The sequence below is a fragment of the Symphalangus syndactylus genome, chromosome 15 (genome assembly GCF_028878055.3).
Source record: "Symphalangus syndactylus isolate Jambi chromosome 15, NHGRI_mSymSyn1-v2.1_pri, whole genome shotgun sequence".
Classification (NCBI taxonomy): domain Eukaryota; kingdom Metazoa; phylum Chordata; class Mammalia; order Primates; family Hylobatidae; genus Symphalangus; species Symphalangus syndactylus.
In genome coordinates this window covers 72,684,687-72,699,503 of record NC_072437.2, presented here as the reverse complement: position 1 = coordinate 72,699,503, position 14,817 = coordinate 72,684,687, and the positions used below count along the sequence as shown (strand labels likewise).

Genomic DNA, 14,817 nt, shown 5'->3' with positions numbered 1-14,817 from the left:
AACAAAGCCTCTCCTGAATGTAAATATCTTTGCTTAGTCAATACATGTGGAGTCTGTGACCTCTAGAAATTTCTGATAAGACAAGGTGGGCTGTTTCTACTTAAAGCAGAGTTCTCATTCATTTTTCTTTCTGCCATTTTCTTGCTGAGATGCTACCATTTCCAGCAGCTCTGCTTGAGTTGTTTGGCCTACAGTCTAGGGAAGAGGTGGTGGTTATGCACAGTGCCCAGCACTCCAATTCCGCCACCTTTGGTTTCTCTAATTTGAGATACACAGATTTTGAAAATGGATGTTCTAGGATAGTGTTTTTCAAGCTATGGATCATGATTTATCAGTGAGTTGTAAAATAAAGTTACTGGGTTGTAACTGACATCTTTTAAAAATAAAATGGAATAGAGCAGAATAGAAAATATCAAAAGGTTTAAATATTGGGGGTGTGTGTGTGTGTGTGTGTGTGTGTGTGTGTGTGTGTCCTAGGTTTATTAATGTGGATTGCAGCTTAAAAAACAAAAGGTTTGAAAGTCATTGACAGCCATTGATCCAGAGACCTAGACTGAGACCCAGGGACCTGTATGCCAGGCCTGTGCTGCTTCTAACTGGCTGCAGCATTTCCATGGCAGATTGCTTGGTTTTCTTTTGGTCTCAGTGTTGTCATTTGTAATATGGAAAGAAGGGTTGGACCAGATGCTTTCTAAGGTTTTTCCAGCTCTAAAATTTTATGAATGTATGAATCCTTGAATGAGAGAAGTCCTAATTTTGTTATTTTCCGTAGCCTCTGCCCAAAGATCACTGCGGCCAGGCACAGGTGGCTCACGCCTGTAATCCCAGCACTTTGGGAGGCTGAGGCAGGCGGATCTCTTGAGGTCAGGAGTTTGAGAGCAGCCTGGCCAACATGGTGAAACCCCTATCTCTACCGAAAATACAAAAAATTAGCTGGGCATGATGGTACACACCTGTAGTTCCAGCTACTCAGAAGGCTGAGGCAGGAGAATCACTTGAACCCAGGAGGCAGAGGTTGCAGTGAGCTTAGATCCTGCCACTGTACTCCAGTCTGGGTTGCAGAGCAAGACTCTACCAAAAAACAAACAAACAAACAAACAAAATCACTGACTTTAGGAAAGAAGGTGGGCATAGAAACACTAAGGGTACCTAATATAGGAAAGGAAAGAGTGCAGATGAACCATGGTTGGATTGTACTCTTTTTTTGTAGGAAAGCCTGTATTATTTTGGAGAAAGGCGAACAGATAAAACCCACAGCAGTAAATTTCAGGGAGTAGAAACTCCTTCTCAGGTAAGTTTTCTTTTTAAAAATGGGAGTTTTTTTAGGGGAGCGGGTTAAGATTGCCACCTGTTACTTGGTTTCATTTTAGACTCTTCTCCTTTGGTGATCAGGCAGCAGCAGTTGGGTGCCCTGCAACAGGCCTTGGTCCCTCCCTGAGTCTGAGGGTCACGCTTCAGGTGCTGCCCACATGCTGGGGACTCTGGCTTCTCCTCAGAGAATCCTGCTTTCTATTCTGTACTGGTTATTGTTTACGGAGCTCAGGAGTTGATTATTTTCCCGAAGTAGGAAGGTCCAGTACCCAAGGCTCCAGGACCCTGAAGTGTGTCTAAAATCACCAGCCTTTGATTTCAATGTAAACAAATCCAAGTGTTTCACAAACCCTTACTAGGGAAATTCAACCCTTGCAGAACATCACAAAGACTGTTTTTGGATGACTCCTGGTGTGTGTGTGTGTGTGTGTGTGTGTGTGTGTCTTTTCTGTGTGTTGTGGGGGAGGTGTATTTTAAAAGATAAAATAAAAGGGGAAATAAACTTTTCAAAACCCCTTCTGTATACCAGATGGTATTGCACGTTTACATATCTCATTTAATACCCATAATACCTATATGAAATATACACTGTTACTCTGTTTTTTCTTTTAGAAACATTTTGTTATGGAAAATTTTAATCATATACAAAAGTCCAGAGAATCATACAATATACCCTCATATAGTCATCACATTGCTGCAACAGTCATTTCAGCCTGTAGCCAGCCATGTTTCATCCATTCTTTTCCCACTCCACTCACACCCCCCAACCCCACTCTCCACTCTTGCTTTCCCTAAATCTGAGTTATTTTAAAGGAAATTTCAGTCGTCAGATCATTTTATCTCACAGCATTTTAGTATGACATTTATGTACTCTTAACAGAAAACCTTAACACTTTTTATCATATCTAAAAATATTATACCTTAAAAATCCTTAATATCAAATTTGTAGTCCATGTTTGTTTCCAAAATTGTCTTAAAATCTTTGAAAATTTAGTTTGTTTAATCAGAATTCAAACAAAGTCCACACATTTCATTTGGTTGCTGTGTCTCCTAAGTCTCTTTTAAGAATCTAAGTTCATAGATTTCTCACCATTTTTTTTACTTGTAATTTGTTTATTGCAGAAACCAGGATGTTTATCCTATAGCATTTACAACATTCTAGACGTTGCTGAACTATTCTAAGAGTTCTATATTCACTATTTTATTTAATATTCTCAGTAACTCTATGAGTAGGCACTACTATGATTCTCATCTTACAAATTAGAAAATTGAGGTTCAGAAAAAGTAACTTTTGAACCAAGGACTGAAATCTAGATGTCAGTCTCTGAAGCCCTTGCTGTGCACGTTTTCTCATTTATATTGCCTTTTCTATATTGCCCCTGAAACTGAAGTGAGAGCGGGTTGGGAATTCCTAAATGGATTCGGATGTGGCTGTAAATGAGTTTTTCTTTAAGTGGTGGGAGCTGAGTAAGTACTGTTGGCCCCGTTAGAAGAACACTCTAACTACTGGCCCTAAACCTTTAGTTTGGGCCAGAAGAACTCAGCCTTATCCACTGATACTTTTCTCCCACACCCAAGCCCAAAACAAAACGAAGATAGTCATAGACCCTAAGCGAAAAGTGATAGGTGAATTTACTGAAGTGCAGCCCTAATCATGCCATTCCCATGCTCAAAATCCATACTTCATCCCCACTGCCAATGGCAATAAACTAAACGTTTCAACCTGGCACTCAAGAGCCACAGTTTGACTTTTCCAACCTTCTCTTCCGCTGTGTGCATGCACACATGCCATACTCCAACACATTTAGACTGTGTGCTCTTTCCCAGCCTGTGGACACTTGATACCCTCATGCCATTGCTCGTGCCCCTTTTCCTAGAGTCCCTTTCCCTTCTCAGCCTGAAGTAGTCTCTTTTTCAATTCTTAGAGCCCTTTGTGTTTCTTTTAGGGACTACGTCACTTTGCATCATTCTCTAGTTATTTGAAGTGGTGACTTCTGTATCCCCTTTAAAGGCAAAGCCCATGGCTTACCCATCTTTCCACCCTTTTCTCATAATATCTTTTTGTTTGTAGTGAGTGCCTCCTATGTGTTGGTTGTATTAATTTCTACTACAAGTCCATGTTGTTATAAGTTGTAGAAGAAGGAAGCGTGGGAGCACAAGCAGCTTGAGGGCCCTGGTGGTTTACAGCCCTTAGGGAAAGGTGGAGAATCTAGTGGCAGAAGCTAAGGGGATGCTAGATGGAGCTCCTTCGACAACTCCCCATCCTCATTTCTTCTGCGGTTGTGCACAGTTTCCCTAACTTTAGTCCAGAACTAGCACACCAAAGGCTGCAGCTGAATCTCTTCTGATTCCCCGAAAAAGCAACACAGGGACTCAGCTGCACGTTTGAGAGCTGTGTTGGCAAGACCTCAGGACAGAGTGCCCTCTGTGTCTGGTGGCGATTCTCAGACACCATCACATTCTGATCCTGCGTTGTGGGCCATTCTACTGACTACATCTACTCCTCAGTTAAGAACTTTCATGAGCCTGTCTCATGACTGGCCCTTTCTAAAGAGAAGTATGGCAGTTAGTTACTTTAATGAACATTTCCCAATGGGTAAGGAACAGTCTGTGAACTTATGAGTTTTGTTTTGTTTTGTTTTTAATTTTTGAGACACAGTCTCGCTCTGTCGCCCAGACTAGAGTGCAGTGGTGCAATCTCAGCTCACTGCAACCTCGACCTCTTGGGTTCAAGTGATTCTCCTGCCTCAGCCTCCCGAGTGGCTGGGATTATAGGTGCCCATCACCACGCATGGCCTATTTTTGTAATTTTAGTAGAGACAGGGTTTCACCCTGTTGGCGAGGCTGGTCTCAAGCTCCTGACACCTGGTGATCTGCCGACCTCAGCCCCTCAAAGTGCTGGGACTACAGGGGGGAGCCATCATGATGGCCAACTTTTGAATTCTGAACCAGTTGATTCAGTACCAGAGCTCTTCAATACCTTGAAGAAAGATTCAGGGGAGAGCCGTTGTGAACAGCTTGCCCCAGGGAAAGGACAAGGCTAAGAGAATTCCAGGGCTTCCTTGAGAAAACAGAATTGAGGAAATGCAAAGTGAAGAAATTCTAGCTGTCAGGAACAAGAGAAGAATGACCGGAAAGCTGCTACTGAGGTTTGGAGGTATTCCTCTGGAGTTTTCTCTTACACCATTCTCTCATGCCCAGGAAGCTGCTCTTCACCAAACCACAAGCCTTCCTCTAACTCAGTCACAACTAAGCTTCTATCTGGACACTGATGATGCTGTAACTGTTTTGTTGTGCTTCTGATTAGTTGCCCTCTCAACCATAAGCAGCCTATTAACAGGGCCTGGCTCCATCCTTGTTACTTCCCCATTGCACTGAATTCAGTATTTTTCCCTCAAGGTAGATAGTTGTGGGGCAGCATCCCTAAAAATGTCTAGTTATATAATGGCATCCAGTAAATGTTTTCTTAATTACTTACCTCCATTAACAAGCTTTATGCAAAAAAAAAAGGAATGCTGACTTTAGACGTTTCATCTCCACTTAAAGGAAGATTTCTGTTGCTTTTCAGAATAGATATGTTGGATATTTTGAACAAGTGAAACATCTTTACAACTGGAATCTCCCTCCAAGACGGATACTCTTTATAAAAAGATTCATTATTTATTCTTTTTGTGGTAAGTGCTTTATGTATAATTGAAGAACTGGGCAGGAGGGCCAATGTCCCCACTCTGGGAGGGTTTTGCTCATAGTTATATATACAGATGAGCCTAACTCATCCCTGTCTTTTTACGTATCCGCACACAGGAACTGCTCCTTACGTATGCCCCTCCTCCTGCAATTGCCCATTGATTGCCAGCCCTTAGATGTTCTTCACTTTTTCTTTTCCATCACCAATTTGGGGGACTTCATCCCCTTCCCATCTCTCCTGTTCTCATTGCTCCTCTGGTCTCAACCCAGGGTGGACTTTTCCAGGCAGAGGGAGCCTCTGATGAGGGAGGAGGAGGACCCATGTGCCTTCAAGCCTGCTTATTTCTCAGAACCACCTCTAGTTCAGAGTTTGCCTTGGTGGAGGTGTCTCCGTATTGTATCATTTTCTCACCTTCTTTTAGAGGCATATTTTTTTCTCCTCACCCTGGGCTCCCCTTTCCCCTCTCTCCTCCATCTGTAACCCTCTCACTCCCAGCTTACACTCAGGGGAGGCGGGAAAGCAGGATGTGTCTGTGTGGAAGGGATGGGGCCTTACCACTCCCACTGCCAGAGAGGTAGCAGGGAGGCGATGCTTCAGAACCCCTAAAGCAAACCTCTTCTAGCAGCCAGCTTGTGGACCTGAGATGGTGCCAGTGCTGGGTGTTACAGGTGCCCTGGGGCCAGGATGCTGGTGTCCACACAGACAGCCTACTATTTTTAGCCTTCTGAGTTTAGTTCTACATTTCACTGATTTCTGGTAGACATCAATAGAAAGAAGTTCTGCACCTGGAATGGGAAAGAGGGAACTGAGGCAAGAAACTGTGATTTCTAATGACAAATGAATATCATGGTGTTAGTGAAAACAAAATTAAATGAAAAGAAAGCGAACAGCATATGAGATGAGCAATCAAAGATAATTAAAACACTAGTTTATTAAAATATTTGTTTTAATTCTCTACCTTTAGTTTTGTGCATATTTAAATTAAAATTAATGTACAGTTGAGAGGAAAGCAATAAAAAAATTAATTGGCTGAGAAACCAAGTCTTTGAGGAAACGCTAAGGGGAGTGAGTCATTTGAATTGGAAAAAAAGGAACAAAAAAGCCTTTGTCTGTAAATATATACTGAACACCACGGGAATTTTTGGATATAACTATCCTATATTTTTATAGAGATTGCATCAGGAACTGGCCTTAAAGTAGGGCCCAAGTGGTTAAACTACAGTATTTATTATTAAGAATCATTATGATTAGAAGTCTGAAGAAAGCAACATGTTAGCAAGAAAGGTTGCAAGTCACCTTCCCTGAATTTTCTTTTTTTTTTTCTTTTTTTTTTTTGGAGACAGAGTCTTGTTCTGTCGCCCAGGTTGGAGTGCAGTGGTGTGATCTCGGCTCACTGCAGCCTCTGCCTCCTGGGTTCAAGCAATTCTCCCGTTTCAGCCTCCTGAGTAGCTAGGATTACAGGCATGTGCCATCACGCCTGGCTAATTTTTGTATTTTTAGTAGAGATGGGGTTTCACTATCTTGGCCATGCTGGTTTAGAACTCCTGACCTCAAGTAATCCACCCACCTCGCCCTCCCAAAGTGCTAGGATTACAGGTGTGAGCCACCATGCCTGGCCTAGCTTCCCTAAATATTTTTTCTGGAAAGATAAAGTGATGGGATTCTAAGTCTTTGAAGCTGAACTATATGTATTTTTTTTTCTCTTCTCTAGTCTTATAAAATCTGCTTTAGGAGACAGAACTGGGCTTGAAGCCTTGTCTTTCAAAGACAAAATCCATGCAAGACCAAATAGGGAACTACTGATAACATTGTTAGCTTGGATAATTTTTTCTCTTTTTAATCCATGATGTTAATTGGTGAGACATATTGATCTTCACGCTAACCATCCTAACTTTTTAATTTCATTTTGTTGGAACAGGTGATATATGTGATCTAAAAGTCCAAATAGTAATGGAGAAAAAGGTTGTCTTTTCCAGTACTTCATCAAGATATTGTTGGGTAAGAGAAAACATGTGAATTGAAAAAATCTGATGTTTGTTTTAAGGCTGAATGTCAAACCAGCAATGTTCACCTCCCTAAACTATCACTCACCATAAAGAGATTCCATAACGCTTTCTGGTTACCATCCAACTTGGTGTCACTGGGTTTGGATGCAAACCAGAGATAAATTAACCTGTTTGTTCAAAACAGTTTTTTCAGGGTGCTTTCCAGGATTTATTTCTGGTCAGTGTTGCTTTGCCTTTCACACTTCCACAAATGCTGAGCGTGTTCCCAGGAATGTATTAAGGATTTTAATTTACATATCTGGTCAGTTTTAGCCATATTCTCTTCTTCTCAGTCATTTGATCTTTTATTATATAGCACTGATTCTAAAAGTTTAGTGTGCATGAAAACCACTGAGGAGCTTGTAAAGATTTACATTCCTAGGTTGTACCCCCAAAGTATGATTTGGGAAATCTGGAATGGAGCCCAGGAATCTATATACTTAGCAATGTCCCAAGTGATTCTAAGTCAGAGGTTGTGTGGGATGACCCTGTGAGAAACAGCGCAAGAGTGGATGAACTGGGGAGGAACCTCTTTATCCAAAGCAAAAGGGACCTGGTAGTCAGTGTTTTGCTACAATGAAGAAATGCCTAAAACTATATACCTTTTCTGAAACAGTAAGAAAGCATCCTTCATAGTCTAATAACCATAAACTTTTAGAATTCCTACCCAGGCCTTTGTCTCAAATTCTCCTATTACTAACCCTATTCCCCACCACCCCCTCCCCACCGACCCCCGATTTTTTGGCCTCTCCCGACTGAGGGCATTCACCCAGGCCTGACCCTTGGCTTTCTGTTCTTAGCAAATGCTTTATTCTTAGTTAAAGAATGACCCATTCCCCTTACTTCAACTATGATTTGCTCATTTGCTGAGCAGCTATTTATGAGCACCCACTGAGTGGTAGATGCAGGAGCTGCAACATGAACAATTTCCTCTCCAACTCAAAGGCATTAGCCAGTCTGAGTTATCAAGGAGCTTTCTCTCTGCTTCTGCAAATGGCACCAGCATTCTTCCACCCACGCCTTGGGCTTTGATTCTCTTTGCCTCAGCCCCCTAAATCCAGTTAGTCATCAATCTCTGTTGATTATGCCTTTGACAGTTTTCTATGTTGTCCTTCCTTTCTGTTCTCACTGCCACTAATTGTCCAGAATCTGCTTTGCTCATGCCTAGATTTCTGCAGTGGTCTCCTTACCCTTTCTTTCTCCTTATATAATGCAATGTATAGAATCCTGAAATATTGCTCTCATTGTGAAAAATTGTAGGTAGAGCAGAAGACACACTGTGTGCCCGTGGTCAGAGCCAGTTAACACCTTTGGCTCAACATCCTTATCTGTAAAATAAAATATCACATCCAAGCGTAATGGGAATTAAATTAGATAATATATATAAAGTTTCTTCGTAAACTATAAATCACTAAATAAGTGTCATATGTGATAATTATCAGGCCTCTTTGTCACATAGGAAATGCTCCACCATATTTTTCAACAACTTCTCTCTTATTTCCTTGGCTCTTGAGCTCTTAAGATATAATAGCCCTAACGTAATACCTGAGCTTTTTTCCATCAGTAGCTTGACCAGCAGACTTCATTCCAAATAAACCGAGTCATCCCTTTCGGCTCTTGGAACACAACTCTAATTTAGTTAGTTAGTTAGTTGGTTCTTTCTTTCTTTCCTTCCTTTCCTTTTTTTTTTTTTTTCTTGAGCCGGGGTCTCATTCTGTCACCCAGGCTGTAGTGCAGTGGCATGATCATGGCTCAACCTCCTGAGCTCAACCTCCTGAGCTCAAGCAATCACCCAATTTTTTAAATTTTTTGTGGAGGCTGGGACTTGCTATGTTGCCCAGGCTGGTCTCAGACTCCTGGGCTTAAGCAGCCTGTCTACCTCAGCCTTGCAACATGCTAGGATTATAAACATGAGCCACACTGCCCGACATTGTTTGTTGTTTTTCCTTTTTTTTTTTTTTTGAGACAGAGTTTTGCTCTTGTTGCCCAGGCTGGAGTGCCCTGGCGCAATCTCAGCTCACCACAACCTCTGCCTCCTGGGTTCAAGCGATTCTCCTGCCTCAGCCTCCCAAGTAGCTGGGATTACAGGCATGCGCTACCACACCTGGCTAATTTTGTATTATTAGTAGAGACGGGGTTTCTCCGTGTTGGTCAGGCTGGTCTGAAACTCCTGACCTCAGGTGATCTGCCCACCTCAGCCTCCCAAAGTGCTAGGATTACAGGCTCGAGCCACCGCGCCTGGCCCATTTTTCTAATTTCTACTTTGTGTTATTGCTGGTCTTTTTCCCTCCATTTGTACTAGATTCTATTTTCAGAGCTCTTCTTCCTTTATCTAAACTGCTTCATGCCCAATTCAGTTTCTATCTCCTTAATGAAACTTTTGCATTCTGCACCTTCTGTTAACTAGCTCCCAGTAGTGCATAACAGCACGCCCAGTCTTTATCATACAGATTGAGTTATGTACCATTCTACTGTTGTTTCTTAAGTGTACAGCTCCCTGAAGGGGCCAACTGAGTCTGCACCTCCTTTTGTGTTTTTCACAGGGCCTAGCATGGACCTTTCTTATTGTGGGTGCCATTATTTCTATGAGAGTGAGTCAAAGAACTAGTACAGCTTCAAAGTCATTCATTCCAAAACTTGAGCTATCTTTGGTCACTCCATCCAGCAGCCTGCACTGGTCAAGTTCAAAGATCCCATTGACAAACACAAGAGTTCTGATAAAACATGATGAGCAGGGGGACCCCACTCTCCCCCTCCCTTGGGAGGGGCATGCAGGCCCAACCCCCAGAAGTGTTACAGACCCCCATTGTTGTTTTTTTATTTAGAAAATAAAAAACAATGATAAGTTATGCATTGCTTTTTGAATGTCAATGCTAGCTTTAAAATTGAGCTTCTTAATGTATTCTCAAAAAAATGCCCTAACACATGAAAATCAAATGACACATATTAAATAATAATATTTAACTGATTAAAGTCTAACAGAAAATTCAATACTTTTTAAAAGTGTGGCACTTCTGAAAAGTGCCTCATGGCCGGGCACGGTGGCTCACGCCTGTAATCCCAGCACTTTGGGAGGCCAGGGCGGGTGGATCACGAGGTCAAGAGATCGAGACCATCCTGGCCAACATGGTCTCTACTAAAAATACAAAAATTAGCTGGGCATGGTGGCACGTGCCTGTAGTCCCAGCTACTTGGGAGGCTGAGGCTGGAGAATCAGTTGAACCTGGGAGGCAGAAGTTGCAGTGAGCCGAGATCATGCCACTGCACTCCAGCCTGGTGACAGAGTGAGATCTCGTCAATAAAAAAAAAAAAAAAAAAGAAAAGTGGTTCATGATAACCCTCAAACATGTTGGCCTTTAAAAGACATAAACAACAGGCCGGGTGCAGTGGCTCATGCGTGTAATCCAGCACTTCGGGAGGCCCAGGCGGGCAGATCACTTGAAGCCAGGAGTTTGAGACCAGCCTGGCTAATACAGTGAAACCCCATCTCTACTAAAAATACAAAAATTAGCTGGGTGTGATGGCATGTGCCTATAGTCCCAGCTACTTGGGAGGCTGAGGCACAAGAATCACTTGAACCTGGGAGGCAGAGGTTGCACTGAGCCGAGATCACGCCACTACACTTCAGCCTGGGTGACAGTGAGAGTCTGTCTCAAAAAACAAAACACAGACGAAAACACACACACACACACACACACACAACAGTATTGCAACTAGAAAAGATTATTAATAATTATTTATGCATGTAATGATTGGGCTGTGAGACCAAAAGTACTTGATAAATACAGGAAGTCATGATAAGTGAAAAGGAACTTCATTGTTATCATTATCTAGGTTTATAGTTCTCAATTCCGTGTGTTCATTCATAGATAATGCGTAACATTGAAACAGACAAAGTATTCATTGATGTATTCGACAGTCCACCTCTGTATGATGATGTGAAAGTGCAATTTTTCTCCTCGGTGAGTAATCACAAAATAGCCTCTGCCATTGTTCTCGTCTGGCCTAATGATTTTATTTAAGATTTGCTTTACTACAATTCCCAACAAGGGAGGGGGAGGGGGAGGAAAACAATAAATCAGATCTATAACAGATTTTTTTAAAAGAGCATATGTAATTTAAATAATTTTTGTTCATTTGTTTTTTTCTAAATTGTAAATTTTCTAAATTTTTCTAAATTTACATGTATTCTCAAATACAAAAAATACAAAATAAACACAAAAAAAGTAAAAGCCAAGATGCTAAAAAAAAAAAAACCCAAAGGTACGTTTTACTGCATAGCAATGATTACATTTTGTTTTGCATCTTTTTTAAAAAATTAAGAAGTTGAGACAGGGTCTCACTCTGTCACCCAGGCTGGAGTGCAGTGGCGTGATCATAGCTAACTGTAGCTTCAACCTCCTGGGCTCAAGCAATCCTCCCACCTCAGCCTCCTGAGTAGCTGGGAGCACTGACTGGAAAGAGAGTTAGGTTTGGGTGACTCAGTTGGGTGAAACAGAGAAGGCAGCACAATACAACACATGAACTAACCAAAGCAGGTTTTTATTAATTCCAGAGAGAAGAGGGCAGCACACTTTGCAGGGCCACCTGGAAGGGGGAGCCATCCAGGAGACCTGTGCGCGACTGATGGGTGGGAGCAATAGCGAGAGGGAGGGACCTGAGAGTGGAAGCCTTTATTGGGATGTAAGGTGCTACCTGAGCAGGTGTCCTGCGGGGAGGTCTAATTTGGTTTAACGCAAGCAGCCAGGAGTCTCTGCTGTGACTGAGAGGTGGTCACTGATACATCCACATGGTCCCTGCAGAGTATGGGGGTCTGTGGGGTGAGTCAAGTAGGTTATATCTAGCTGTCCCATAATGAAGTGGTCACCAGGAGAAGGTTGTATAAGGCAGATATCAGCATCAGTCACGTGGAGAAACTGGGAGGAGGTGAACTGGAAACTGCAGAGGGTGACTGAACCCCGCTTCTGATATCAGAAAGTCCAATTTATATTTAAAAGGGATGCTGAGGCAACAAAAAAATTATAAGAATTCACTACAATGTAGTTGGGTATATGTAGGCATAGGTCCTTAGTAGAGTCTGTTTGGCACTATCTAAATCAGATTCAAATAGCAGCATTTAAATTAAATACCTATCGTGGGAAAAATACTATTCCTTGAAAATTTTGATAGAAACAGCAAGAGAATGCAATAGCATTTTCTTAAAGCCTCCTCCTTTGTGTCTTGAGTATATTGTTATAGATTGCAGAGTGCTACCTATTTAATGGTTATAATTGTTTGATAAATATAAAAAGGAGTAAAGGGAGGAACTTTAATTTCTTTGGAATGATTAGTTCTTGGTATCAGTTTTACTTTGAAATTTTTTTTTCTTTTTAGAATCTTCCTAAATACTATGACAATTGTTCATTTTTCTTCTGGTTCAACACATCTTTTATTCAAAATAACAGGTATGAATATAATATAAACCCATAGAAACAGCCTAATCTTCAATGTCTATATATGAGGCATGATGGCAAGTCTTTTGCTGGTTGTCATAAACTTAATTTATAGAAAGCAAAAAATCCTTGAGCCAACATTGTTCCTTGCCTTACTCCTCTTACTTTGGTTATTTTAAAAATACATTTGTTCTTGAGACCCCCTGTTGCAGTATCCTCAGGGTCCATGCCATAGGACTGTGTTATGAGTTCAGAAGTATTATCATCAGATCTTAAGTGTGATAGTAAATTCCTCCCAGAGAAGTTCAATATGAGGCTGCTCAGCACCTTCAATATGTCAGGTCCCTGTCAGTAGGTGCTGATTTACCAATGACGAACCACCACCAACTTTTGTGCTAAAGTAAGGCAGGACCTAGGGAGGCTTCAGCTAGCTGAAAAGCTGACTGACAGACTTATATCTAGGAGAAGTTACAAGACACAGTATTAAGGAATACAGCTAAAAAATATCATTAAGTAATGGTCTATTTAAATAGCCATTCAAATGTGGCTTTCTAATAACTGAATTGGGAAAACTTTCTGAAAAATTATTAATTGGGTTTGGAGATTATTGTTCCAAAAAAACCTTCTGCCATATTTGGAAACTCATTTCTCAGTCTAGAAGTTCTCCACTGTAAGTAGCATTTGTTTTGTGATGGTGAAAAACTGAGACTTTTTTTGTATCAACCATACTCTTGAATACAAAAGGACAAAATATTTTTTAAATGATTTAGGTCAGAGTTGAAGAAGTGGCTATGATTATATGTGGCATGAATTGATAGTTATTGTTACATCCAGTCCTAATCTTTTCTTCAAATGTGAACTGGATCAAATAACTCCTTAAGTCCAGCAAGGCAAAGGTAAATTAAACCTCTGGTCTACACACTTGCAATGCGAAACATTTAATGGATTTTGATAGAGTCAACTTTGGATTTGATGGAAATTTTTTACAAGTTTTTTTTTTTCGGATGCATACAGACAATAAGCTTTTTCTTCTAACATGAGCAAAGTCCCTCAACAAGTGAGACCTGGGTGGAGCTTCATTTGATGCTGCTCCTCAAAAGTGGTTCTTGCTAAAGGATACCGTTTTTTTCCCTTTAAAACACTGTGTTCGTTTTGGAGAAGTGATAAGCTAGATCACTTTTATTCTTACTTTTATATAAATTTCTAAACATTTCTGTAACATTTAAATTTACATACTAATTGGTAAAGCTGTTTTTGTTAGTTATGAGATAGCCAAAAATGCTAACTTCTATCATTTAGAACACTAGGCATAAATGGGTTGACCAATTTATGCCTAGTGTTCCATTATTGGAACGCTCAGCATGTGGGAGTTATATCCTACTGCTCAAGGTCATTTCCAAGGTCTGTAAAAATTCAAAAAATTGCAACCTCGCACATAAATTAAAAGAGATATAGTATTTTATTACTGGGCTTTCATTCATGTCTATTCCGGTATCTGTCGCATAGAGAAATTTAGATATTTTATTAAACTTGGATGTCATTAATTTCATATAAAGCAATGCTAAGAGAGTCAGCATGTGTCACTGATGTGTTGCTGAAGATTAAGGTTTTTTAAGTCTCACTAAAAAGGTGGAAGAAGCCAACTGAGACACAAAAAAGGAGCTGGGGTTCTATTCATGGTGAGGTTCTTTTTTTGTTTCTTCCAGCTCTAACGTGGGTACCCAACTGTGTGGCTTTTCAGTGAGCCCCAATATAAAATGTAATAATTTTTTTTCTATTCTTAGGCTTTATCTACCAAGAAATGAATTGGATAATCCACATAAACAAGAAGCGTGGAGAATGTATCCACCAGAATTTGCTGTGGAGATACTTTTTGGCGAGAAATGACTTCCAATGACGTTGTAGCTGGATCCGATTAAGTATAGTTCCCCCTTCCCCTTCTGGGAAAGAATTATGTTCTTTCCAACCCTGCCACATGTTCATATGTCCTAAGTCTTCCTTGATGATGTATCTGTATTTATATATGTTTATATATATAAATCTATTAAATATTCTTCATAAATCTATTAAATATATATAGATAAAATGTCAGTGTTTTTCTTCTTTTTTGAAGGCACATATTCACAGTTTCCATCTTGTATTTATGTAAGTTTGGAACACAGTATGCAGGAACATCAGGCATCATTTTGAAGAACTTTGAGATAGAACTTTCATATGAAAAACGTGAGATATTTAAAAATTGTGATTCCCCAGCACCCACTTACTTACATATTTTTGGTCAAGTATTTATTCCCTGCTTTGGTTCACATTTGTAATTTCAGATGTATTAGAAAGCTAATTT

General features: G+C 40.6%; 1 pseudogene; it reads left to right on the top strand.

Annotated features, from left to right (window-relative positions):
* The window catches only part of LOC129464208 (phosphatidylinositol 3,4,5-trisphosphate 3-phosphatase TPTE2-like), a 99,233-nt pseudogene extending 84,695 nt beyond the window's left edge, over positions 1-14,538 (top strand).
* The last annotated feature ends 279 nt before the right edge of the window (positions 14,539-14,817 follow it).